A 12423-nucleotide genomic window follows, 5' to 3' on the forward strand; every position below is an offset into this window, starting at 1 on the left:
AGAATGTGGACGCCCCCAGATAATGTTAGACTGCAACTCCCGTTAGCCTTAGCCAACATAACCAGTGATGAGGTATTAGGAATACTTCTGCAGTCCAGCAGTCTTAGAGGGACACAGAGTCCCAGCCCTGGGGTGAAATCATGTTGGGGTGAATGACATGTAGAAATGATATGAACCAGGGAGATATGCCTAAGAGAAGAAGGCTCTTTCTTTCTTTCTTTCTTTCTTTCTTTCTTTCTTTCTTTCTTTTCTTTTCTTTTCTTTTCTTTTCTTTCTTTTCTTTCCTTCTTTCCTTTTCTTTGCATTTCTTTTCTTTTCATTTCTTTCTTTTTCCCTCTCCACCCACTGCAATATCTTGCTCTATGCATTAAATCTATGTTTGCAGATTTGCATGGAGGTCTCTGTGGCACTAACACAATACTAACAAGCAGCAGGCATGCTTCCTTTTGCATGCAGAAGAGGAATATGATTGAACAGTCTGAAAGAAAGATAATTCTGTGGAGACAGCATTACAAGTCTTGATGGGCTGTGTTATGACATCGGAAGAACCTATCCTTCTTTCAGAGTTGGGTGGCTAGTTAAAATAAAGTTCTTCAATGCACATCTTGCTTGTAAGCTTCACATAGGCAGCTGATAAGCAAACACATGACTAGAATGCACTTAGAATGAGAACAATTTACCATGCTGCAACTGTTATTATATATTAATTGTTTTTATCTTGTCTGTTGTGAGCTGCCCAGAGTAGACAATGTCTAGATGGGTGGCATATAAGCGCAATTAATTAATTAATTAATTAATTAATTAAATAAATAAATAAATAAATAAATACTTTGGACTTTGCTATGTTAGTAGGAATCTTCTGATACAGTATTCTTAAGGGTTATTGCTCTAATGTTCTTATGTTTTTTATAAAATTGTGCAAGGTTATGGGGGTGTGGCATAGTTTATCAATGATAACCAGCCTGCCAAAGAAAGAAACATGAGATTTTAATCTAAAAATAACTGGAGAGTGAAAAATGTGTGTACTGTATATCTCTATCGCACCATTTGCTATTTTGTTAGCTAGTGTGCTATCTGTGTGAAACTTCTTTTGTCCACAACAAATTTCATATATTTATTTTGAGTCATGGCAAAATGAGATCACTATTAAAGGTCAGCAGTGAATAAGTAACTGTAAGTGATTGAGATAAGAATGTTGCAGCATCGCTTAGTCTGTTGCATGGATGTTGCAGGTGCTCCTGAGAACTAAGGGCTTTTTTCACTGTAGAGTCACAATGGAGCATTAAACTTCTGTTGAATAAAAGGGATGCAGAAGGACATTTTGAACAAACTTGAAAGACACTGGCTGAAATCCTATTGTGCAGCTTTATGTGTGCAATAGTGACGATGTCAGCAGCAGCAGCAGCAGCAGCAGAAAATCACTGCTGATTTAAGGCTTCCTTTGGTGATTTCAGGGAATATGCAACATGGTTGCATTATGTATGAGTCATGCACACTCTGGAATGGCTTTTAATCAGTAGTGATTTGCCCTTAATGGATGGCAATTAATATTTATTTGTTTACTTGTTTTTCTCCTTTATATGTCACCTTTCTCTTGATAAGGGAAATCGAAGCGGCTCACAGTGTCAAAAATGTTGAGATTTTGATCTCGTAATGTATTACATATAAATGTTGTAGAGTTGGAAGTAAAAATTTACCTGAGTCATGTACTGAGTGTATTCAGGTGTAAGTACCAAGGTTAAGGACTTGATGTTGTACAGCTGTAGAAAATTAGGTAATCTTATATAAGTAGAAAATAAAGTAATGTATTTTCTGATTGGTCCTAAGAATGTATATAAGTTATGTGTAAAGAGGACATTTTATCTGCTGTAAGTCAGATCAGTTTTTTCTATGCTATGTATTGTACCACGTCATGTTATGGTGCCAGACGAATGTCTATTCTCTCTGTATATATGTTAATAGACTAAGTTGGTATTTTACTCTCTCAGTGTTATAGTGTCTTTGGACCCTGATATTTCCTAACTCTGCTTATGTCCTGAGAATACATATTTAAGCAAAATTCTCAACCAAAAAAACCCTAACAGAATTAAAAACATAAAATATATGTTAAAACAATAAAACTGCAGTAGTATTTAAAACACACTGAATGATCGAATGAGGGCTCTATGTGCATAATCATCCCCATTATGCACATAGAGCTGCACAACATGATTAGATCAGTATCTGCTTATAGTTCAAAAACCTTTACACATCTAAGAAATGTGTTCCAGTAGTCCAGAGACATTTTAAGAAACTTAAAAGGCAACCTCTATTAATGACTCCGCTTCACGGATTGCTGCCTTGTCATGGTGAAGGGGCTTGAGTAATTCAAAGGAGCTATGAGCTATGCCATGCAGGGACACCCAAGATGGACAGGTCATAGTGGAGAGTTCGGACTAAACGCGATCCATCTGGAGCAGGAACTGGCAAGCCACTCCAGTATCTTTGCCAAAAAAAACCCTCCATGGACAGAAACAAAAGGCTAAAAGATACGGTGCTGGAAGATGAGCCCCTCAGATTGGAAGGCATCCAACATGCTACTGAGGAAGAGCGGAGGATAAGTACAAGTAGCTCCAGAGCTAAGAAGTGGTTGGGCCAAAGCCGAAAGAACGCTCAGCTGCAGACACGTGTGGAAGTGAAAGGAAAGTTCAATGCTGCAAAGAAAACTACTGAATAGGAACCTGGAATGTAAGATCTATGAACCTTGGTAAGCTGGATGTGGTCAAACAGGAGATGGCAGAATACACGTTGACATCCCGGGCATCAGTGAACTAAAATGGATGGGAATGGGCAAATTCAATTCAGACAATTACCATATCTACTATTGTGGGAAAGAATCCCATAGAAGAAATGGAGTAGCCCTCATAGTCAACAAAAGAGTGGGAAAAGCTGTACTGGGATACAATCTCAAAAATGACAGAATAATTTCAATACAAATCCAAGGCAAACCTTTCAACATCACAGTAATCCAACTTTATGCACCAACCACCAATGCTGAAGAGGCTGAAATTGACCAATTCTATGAAGACTTACAACACCTTTTAGAATTGACACCAAAGAAAGATGTTCTTCTCATTATAGGGGACTGCTAAAGTAGAGAGTCAAGAGATAAAAAGGAACAACAGGTAAGTTTGGCCTTGGAGGTCAAAACGAAGCTAATAGAGTTTTGTCAAAAGAACAAACTGATTATCACAACAACCTCAGATATGCAAATGATACCACTCTGATGGCAGAAAGTGAGGAGGAATTAAAGAACCTCTTAATGAGGGTGAAAGAGGAGAGTGCAAAAAATGGTCTGAAGCTCAACATAACCCCCCCCCCCGAGATCATGGCCACTAGGCCTATCACCGCCTGGCAAATAGAAGGGGAAAATATGGAAGCAGTGACAGGTTTTACTTTCTTGGGCTCCATGATCACTGCAGATGGTGACAGCAGCACAAAATTAAAAGACGCCTACTTCTTGGGAGGAAAGCAATGACAAACCTAGACAGCATCTTAAAAAGCAGAGACATCACCTTGCCGAACAAAGATCCACATAGTCAAAGCTATGGTTTTTCCAGTAGTGATGTATGGAAGTGAGAACTGGACCATAAAAAAGGCTGACCACTGAAGAATTGATGTTTTTGAATTGGACTGCAAGGAGATCAAACCTATCTATTCTAAAGGAAATCAATCCTGAGTGCTCACTGGAAGGATAGATCGTGAAGCTGAGGCTCCAATACTTTGGCCATTTCATGAGAAGGTAAAGGTAAAGGTAAAAGTTCCCTTGACAATTTTTGTCCAGTTGTGTTCGACTCTAGGGGGCGGTGCTCATCCCCGTTTCCAAGCCATAGAGCTAGCGTTTTGTCTGAAGACAATCTTCCGTGGTCACATGGCCAGTGCGACTTAGACACGGAACGCTGTTACCTTCCCATCGAGGTGGTCCCTATTTATCTACTTGCATTTGCATGCTTTCGAACCGCTAGGTTGGCGGGAGCTGGGACAAGCAACGGGAGCTCACTCCGTTGCATGGATTCGATCTTACGACTGCTTGGTCTTCTGACCCTGCAGCACAGGCTTCTGCGGTTTAGCCCGCAGCGCCACCACGTCCCCTCCCTGGAAAAGACCCTGATGTTAGGAAAGTGTGAAGGCAAGAGAAGAAGGGGATGACAAAGGACAAGATGACTGGACAGTGTCATTGAAGCTACCAACGTGAATTTGACCAAACTCTGGGAGGCAGTGGAAGACAGGAGGGCCTGGCATGATCTGGTCCATGGGTTCACAAAGAGCCGGACATGACTTAATGACAAAACAACAAATTAATGACTAAGCACCAAGGGAAGCATTCCTTGATTTTATCTTTTGTGTGTTTTTTAGTTTGAAGGTGCAATATCGAGACCGGCCACTGATCTTATTTACATACCACCCATCTAGCAAATTGCTACTTTGGGCAATGTAGAACACAAGTGAAGAAACCATTTATATAATATATAAGTTTCATATGAAAATTAACTACAACAAACTAACTCCGTCATTGCAAGCAAGAAGACTGGGACAGAATAAACGTTGCTTAGTATAATATGTATCCTTTCTTCTTTCTCCTCTATCCCAGTTCATTGAGGAGAACCTCTCCAAGAGCTTCTCTGAAAAGCTGTGTTTTGAGATGCTTTTTAGAGGTGCAAAGGGAGGGCCCCTGATGTAACTCCTGGGTTATTTCCTTCCATAATGAAGGCACCACAGCTGAGAAGACCCGGGTTCAAATTAATGTTATGCGCCTCTTGAGGTGTGAACAGCCATAGGCATGAGGTATGTGAGGACCACGTGAAATGGGTAGTCAAACCTGACAGAAGGTGGTCAAACAATATGTTTATTTCAATGGGGATTGACCATTAAATGTGATCAGAATTGGAGTCTTACACTAGGCATTACATAAGGACTGTCTCCTTGCAAACTCAATGGATTTCCCTATTACAACAGAGGTTTTTAGATGGTGTTCTGGTGCAATCTAGAGGTCTTTTGCTACCAGCCTTGTGCAGCTGCTGGGGAGTATTCAACCTCCCCACCATCCATCGTGAACTGAAAGTGTCTCCTAGAAGAAAACCACTGGTCCTTAGAAATGCCATGTATGAATTAAATGAACTGCCCAAAATATCCCCCTTCTTTTTTTTTAGCTTTCAGGGTTCTCTAGATGCACAACATAAGAGGGAAACGTTTCCAGAAATGGAGGGAGCTTGAATGCCCTTGACTCACACCATTTGTATTTGCAGAAGCCATGGCAGAATTGGTAAAATACTTTCATGTGAATCTTCATGATACATCAGTAAGCTTGACTCTATTGACATCCCCGATTGCTCTAACTCCACTTCCCTTGCATCCTGTGGCAGCAGTTCTCTACTGTGATTTATAGGGTCTCCACTGCTTTAAGCAATCTGCAGTTATTTATTATATGCACTATTTTACCAGCTTGTGCTTCAGAAAATAAATATGTCTGAAGCCCCACTGTTCTGTTGGGCTGGAGGCTATTTGTTATGTGAACATCTCTATCTGGCTGTACGTTCCCTTGCGATATGTCTGTTTACAGGATAGGATATGATACAATGCTCTTGGACCATATTGTACTAATATTAATTCTGGCACCCTTCGATTCTGTTGGTAGCATTACAAAAAAAAAATCCCATTCAAAACAATGCATTAGCTGGGATTTAAAATAGGAAGGAATAGTTAGAACAATTTATAACAAGCCTTCATGGTATCTTACCATCGCAGCTGTCTGTCTTCTTCTGTGCTCTTTATTGATTGGCTTTCCCTCTTTCTGTGTTTCACTATAAATAATGTATTGATGACTCACTGCTGTATGACGCCAGGATGCATTTACGATATATTTAGAATCTTTTCTAAATAATATTGGTGTAATGGCTATATGGGGCAGTGAATAAAAATAATTGTGGTGGGAGTGCATTCTGAAACACCTTTTGGAAGTTTTTGCTACCACGCCAGGTTCTGATGCCAGCCCGAGAAGTTTAATATTACCCACTAGGCATCACATAGAGTTTCCCCCACACAATAGAAAGATTTCTGGATGAGTTGCTACAATATCTGAAGGACAAGAGTGTGGGAGATAACCAGCTTTCAAACTGAAGTAAGCTCCACAGCTGAGGTGCCACCACTAGGCACAAGATTTTTGGATTTGGGACTGGGGGTTCAGAAAGGAAGCTCCCAGCTAACAATGGGGCAGTTTCCTTCCATCCCTGAAAGATATGGCAGAGCTAGGCCTATACTAGGTCAAGAAGTCTTTCCAGCTAGGCGTTATCTCCAGGTGAACCATATTTAAGTCTCTGTAGGTATGGGAAGTGTCAGGTGGGAATCCCAGAATGAAAAATTATCTGATTTGTAGTCCAATGCCCAAAAATCCATATCCAGTACTAAGAAATCTGGCCAACATAATGTGATAAATAATGTGATAAATAAAGGTGATAAATAAATGTGATAAATAAATGCCCAAGCATTGGGTATTGGAATGATGATGGATAATGAGAGATTTAAAAAGAAGATCTAAATGAATTTTCAAGCCCAATTTAAGAGTAGAAACAACTCAGAGGTACCCCAGTGGTTTGCCAGAATGCATAAAAATTACAAGCATATTCATTGGAAAATTATTTAGATTTAGTTTTATAAACTCCCACCGTCTGCCTAGCATGTGCTTCGGGTCAAGGCATAATAAAAACGTTAAAACCTGACATAAAATGGATGGAACAAAGGAAAGAAAACATACTATAAAATGTCCAAAAGCATTAAAGTTAAGATACAGCAAAACATTAAACATTGAAAACCTGTCAGTCTTTATTGCCCATCTCCTAAAGAACAAGGAAAGAGCCTCTTTTGCCTCTCATGGGGGGTGATGAGATATTATGAGGCACACAGGCAACAGAAGGGTCTTTCAGAAAAGAAAAACAACATCACACAGAAAAGGAACATTTCAGAGGTTCTGTAGAGCACTTCAGTTCAAAATAACTTGGCACATGTATCTCTGCCATGTGGATAATTATGAAAAGAGACATGGAAACCTCAAAGTGAAGATGAGGAAACTCATGCCTGCAGGCTTGGTATATCTCACAGGGTTCACCATTTGGTCCACCAAGCTTTTCTCCCAAGTCCTGCCCCACATTTGATCACATACCCCCTTGCCTGGAGAATACACTGAAGATGAAAAAAAAAAGTCCTTTTTCTGTAACTGTACTAATGGTCAGATAGCGGAAATTCCATGATTGCTGGAAATGTCTTATTTGAGTGAAAATTGTCTGATATATCTACTTATTGTACTGTGGTACTTCTGACAGGAACAATGAAAGAAAGAATATTAGAGTTATGATAACTGATTACTGCAATCTCAGTCCCATAATCATAAAACATCTGGCTTCAGTACTTAATTCCATGCAAGTGAGGAAGTGGGATGTAACCATGAAAGCCGAGGTTAAAATAAATAAATTTTAAAGGCTTGTTGCCTCTGATCTACTTTTTGTAATATTTTGTAATATTCTATGAGTAATATTTCTAGGGAAAAATGAATTCTACTATTTAAGGTCAAACTATTTTTTATTTATTTATTTTATTGAATTTCTACCTCGCCCATCTAGACCAAAAGTCTACTCTGGGCGGCATTACAAGTTTAAAAACAGTTTAAACCAATAAACATACACTATAAATCCAAGATGGTAAGATGTGAATTTAAGATACAGCAGGAGGGAAAGCTTGCCCAAATAGCCACGTCTTGAGTTTGTTTCTGAAGACACCCGAAGAGGGAGCCAGGCAGATCTCCACGGGCAACACTAAATCTCACTGAGATATTATAGGCACCCCTGTCCACAAAGATATATGTTGTTTCTGTTGTTTCTTTCTTTCTTTATATCATTGGTGGTGTGTGGTGTCAGATGTCTCAACAATAATGATGTAAAAATTGTCTAGGTGGGTAACAAGAAAAATTAGAATAATACACAAGTATCTTAGTAAGCAAGGGGAATAAAACTAACAACATAACTTAAATACAGACATACATGCATACCTACTACACATGAGCACAAATGAGAAAAATAGTGATTCCTTTTGACTGATGACTCATCAAAGTCAACAAATAACAAATTATGGATTTATGGATTTTTTGTCTGATAATCAATGAATCGATTTGTCATTTTTTAAAATTTAAAACCCTATAAAATGCCCCTCCAAGCACCTAGAGGTACCATATTTGCAGGGAAGCTTTCCCTGGAAATCTTCTGCAAGTTTGAGAAGCATGGGTTCCAGACATCCAAGTTATACACCCACAAAGTCGGTCCCACCAGGAAAGTGCCCTGTAACAGCTGGCTTGGGGAAACCCAATCTTCACCAAATTTGGAGGGATTGTAGAGGAAAGTCAGTAGAAGTTTTTCTGTGATTTCTGTGTCTCTAGATGCATGGGGGTGTGTGACATTCCTGGGAGAGCCCTCTTTGAAGATGTGTAACTCAGACATCTGAAATCCAGTCTTCACCAAATTGAAGGGTTTGTAGAGGAGAGTCAGAAGAACCTTCCTTTCAATTTTGGTGTTTCCAAGGGCCTGTTATAGCCAAACAAATCAACGAAGTAAAAATTGCTAAAAATTCATTGATTCATATTCATTAGAGGTATTGATTCATATGATTGTGATTCAATGAATTAGCAATTTTTGGATGAATTTGATTTGTTTTTTTTAATTCATGCCCATCTCTAGTGCCTACATATATGCGTACATACACAGAACTACAGTATCAACAGCAAAACATTAATGTGGCAGAGTTAAAGACATTAAAGTTCTTTAAATGATTTTACAGCACTTGAGAAAACAATAAAGATCATCACTTGGTTCTGAAAGGAAGATGATGCAGTCTCCTGGACATGACATTCCACATTTAAAGTGCATTCATCAAGAAGGTAATTCTCCCTCTGAGGTCAGAGATTAGAGTCCCAGTTTGGAGGAGGTGAGAGACATGACCCTTTCTTCTGCAATGTCAAAGGAATATTGATAAGGGATGGCCATAATTTGGAAAGGGGGGCATGATGTAATGGGGATTGGCAGAGGCTCTGGATCCAAAGCAGTCTGCCATGCCCCTAACACATGGGAAGATATAGATTGGTCCTTTATCTATATCTATAGATAAAGATTGGTCCTTTATGCTCATCTACACTATTTCCATTCCACTAGAAAGAAAGAAGGAAGGAAGGGGGGAAAAAGTACTGTACCTAATGGCTGGTGGTAAATGCCACTCCTCCTTTTCCTCACCTCTGCTGCCAGGAGCTACGTAACAGACTTAGGCAATGGCAGAATGCTTCAACACTACATTAAGATTGTCGTGCACCTCATTCCATCACTGGATGTTCGATCCTTAGATCTGCTTCAGAGTTCATTGCCCTATTGGTAGATTACCTCATTCTGGATTGTTTCTAAACACGGGGCTAAATCAGGCAAATGGGCTCCAGCCCTGTTCTTCCACTCGGTAATGGACACAAACATAGGTTATGGCTAAGGTGCTGTTGCCCTTTGCAGGGCAATGTTCCCATGAAGTAACAGAATGGGAAAAGGGGAAGAATGAAGCAGCTACGACCACAAATATTTTGAGAGTCTTCATGAAACAGTTCTTACTGATGTGTTACAAGGTGAAAACAAAGTTTATTTATTTATTTATTTATTTATCTATTTATTTGATTCCTATCCTGCCCATCTAGACCAAAGGTCTACTCTGGGTGGTTTACAAATTTAAAAACCATAAAATCAAAAACATATATTATAAGTAATTAAGATATGGCAGGAGGGATGGCTCCTTAAAACATATTGCTTCCAGGTTACATTAGGAAGGCTGCATGAACGTAATATTAGTGCAACACCCTTTTCCTCCCCTCTTTTCCCAGATTTTTTTAAAAATCCCTTTTGCTGTTGTCCCAGCGCAATAAATCAGGCTCTGAATTATTATTATTTTTAGCTATAGAGACTGACCTGGACCTTAGGGACCCACTTATTTTACAACGTGATGAAACAGAAGAAACTGTAAAAGAAAGAACTGCCAAAGCCAAGGAAATCTTCCTTTTAATGAATTTTTCAGCAATGCCCCGATCATTATCATTCTGGGTAACTTATTCCCTTCTGTTTTAAGCTCCCTTATATGTCAGTCAAACTGGCATAGACACTCATGTACACATATTCCTTGCTTTTCATTGCTCACTAGACTGAGCACCTTCACCAGAATCTGGAGTTAATGGACATGTCAGTTGTTTGACAACAGTTAAAAATCTGATCCAGAACCACCAGGGGAAATAATATCCATGGCTGGCTATCAATAATAAATAACAATCTCTTTGGGCAGCTGTGTGTTTTTTTCCCCTATGCTTTCAGCATTTTTATTTCTTACAAATCATTCAGCCTCAGGACAACCCCAAGAGAGACACTGGGGGAGGGGGAGAAAATCATGCTTGGCAGGCAAACTGCAAGACTGCAGGTTTTTGAGAACATGGGGCTTTCTCTCCCCCAGCATCTATCCCATCTTTAATTTTCTGTTTTGTTAAAGGAACAGGGGTAGTCCACATAACATGCAGTTCTTACAAAGAATTCTAGGAATTCTGTAGCACTGAAGGATCTGTAAAGAACAGAGTTTATTTTATGGAGCTTGTAAATTCTATGTGCTTTGTGAGGTGGCAGCCTATGGCGAATAAATATTTTTGAAACCAACCTATACATCCATCTTTCAGGCAGATCATCAGAATTTGCAGAGCTTTGAATGCAAGTTATGTCACAGGAGAAACAGACAGTACCCCAAAGGGCGGACTTGGAGCTTTGGAATTTACTGTTCCTAGCGTCCGCCGATTAGAATTTATTTTTGGCTTTTGGGCTGCAGTTCTGTATGTACTTACCTGGGTGTAAACAGGGCAGAGAAGCTTTTTAGGATAGGGTCCTGCCCCCAACACCAGATTTCCAGGAGAAATCCTAAATGGAGATGCTCCATTCAACACTTTGTGGTCCTGCTTGCCACATGTAAAATAGAGAGAAGTGGGCTCAGAAACTCTACTACTATTTCCAGTCCCTGATCAGAGATAATAATAGTGTGAGCAGGGGGTTAGACTCAATGGCCTTCCAACTTCATCATTCTGTGATTCTATGACATTGTGATTCTCCACCTGTCTTTCTCCATGAATCTTTTCAGGTCAGCTTTCTTACAGTGTCATTAACAGGAATAAAATACAACCCATTAAAAAAAACCCAGAGAGTAAAGATGTTAAAAACAAACAGGGCCAGGAAAATAGAAAATAGTAACATAAATCTTTTTTTTTTAAAAAAATGTGTGGTAAGCCACTTATGCGTACTCTGTACATTAAAACCCCTGAAAAGAGTCACACTTAGTTGGAATAGAATGGATGGCATGTCATTATTATTATTATGGTAAAGCAGCACCTGTTCAAGGTATATGCTGCCTAAAGATCAGTATAAAATGGTGACACATTTCATTCCTTATAAAGAATACATCCATACTAGCAGCTGAACTTGATAATGGGATAACTTTTTCCACCATCCAAAGATCAACAATCTAGCTTACCTGGCTCAAAGGAGATCAAGCTTCTGGCGATGACACATGTGAAATTTCAGCTGAGATAACTTTCTCACTCTCCCTAACACTAGAGCCAGCCTTAAAGATAAATATCATCTGCAACCCTGGCTTTGTAAAGGTGTAGCTGTAAGAAAAGTAAGAAATAAAATGGCAAGACAATCTCAGTGGAGTTTACAGAGAACCCTTATTCTCAGGTCATTTTTGGTGAGTTAACTGACAATGCAAATTGTGAGTGACTATTTGAAGAACATTAACATTTCACTCATCTCTGGCCTTGATTATTCATTCCTCTGTCTGCCAGCTCATCCGATATATTATCATCTTTTGAGTTCCCTCTTCTTGTTCTTTTTGTCTTCTACAGAATACCATAATGTTTCCTGTGCTTGAAACAGCCTCCCCCTCTCAATCTGTGAAGGCATCTCCTTTTGCTCCATCAAGTCCCCTCTATTGCACTCCAGAATTCATGCAGATCCATTTTCAGATCCACAGTTACTGATTCCAGCAAGTCCTACTCTGCCCATAATCACAGAATCATGGAATAATGACATTGGAAGGGACTTATAAGGAATGCAGGAAGCCTAATCAAAGTACTATACCTGTCATATGGTTTCCTGATTTTCTCTTGAATGCCTCCAGTGCTGGAGCACTCACCACCTCCGATGGTAATGAGTTCCACTGTCATGCAGGGGTGTCATCAGCAGCTGAAGGATAAGGGGAGAAAGTCCTGTTTTAATACATTTATATTTTGTATCTCTGAACCTGTTCTCCCTCGATGTCTGCCGAAAGTAAAGTGCTATACAA

The 12423-nt window shown here is 39.5% G+C and overlaps 1 long non-coding RNA gene across 1 annotated transcript in view; it reads right to left on the reverse strand.

Moving 5' to 3' along the window:
- Positions 1-204: 204 nt before the first annotated feature.
- The window catches only part of LOC140706979 (uncharacterized), a 28211-nt gene continuing 15992 nt past the window's right edge, over positions 205-12423 (reverse strand). Inside the window, exons 2-4 of the long non-coding RNA XR_012086971.2 lie at positions 12219-12323; positions 10931-11038; positions 205-7976 (exon numbers count right to left, since the gene is read on the reverse strand). This is a non-coding gene — a long non-coding RNA (uncharacterized LOC140706979). The remainder of the gene's footprint in view (positions 7977-10930; positions 11039-12218; positions 12324-12423) is intronic.

Source organism: Pogona vitticeps, chromosome 4, assembly GCF_051106095.1.
Source record: "Pogona vitticeps strain Pit_001003342236 chromosome 4, PviZW2.1, whole genome shotgun sequence".
Classification (NCBI taxonomy): Eukaryota; Metazoa; Chordata; class Lepidosauria; order Squamata; family Agamidae; genus Pogona; species Pogona vitticeps.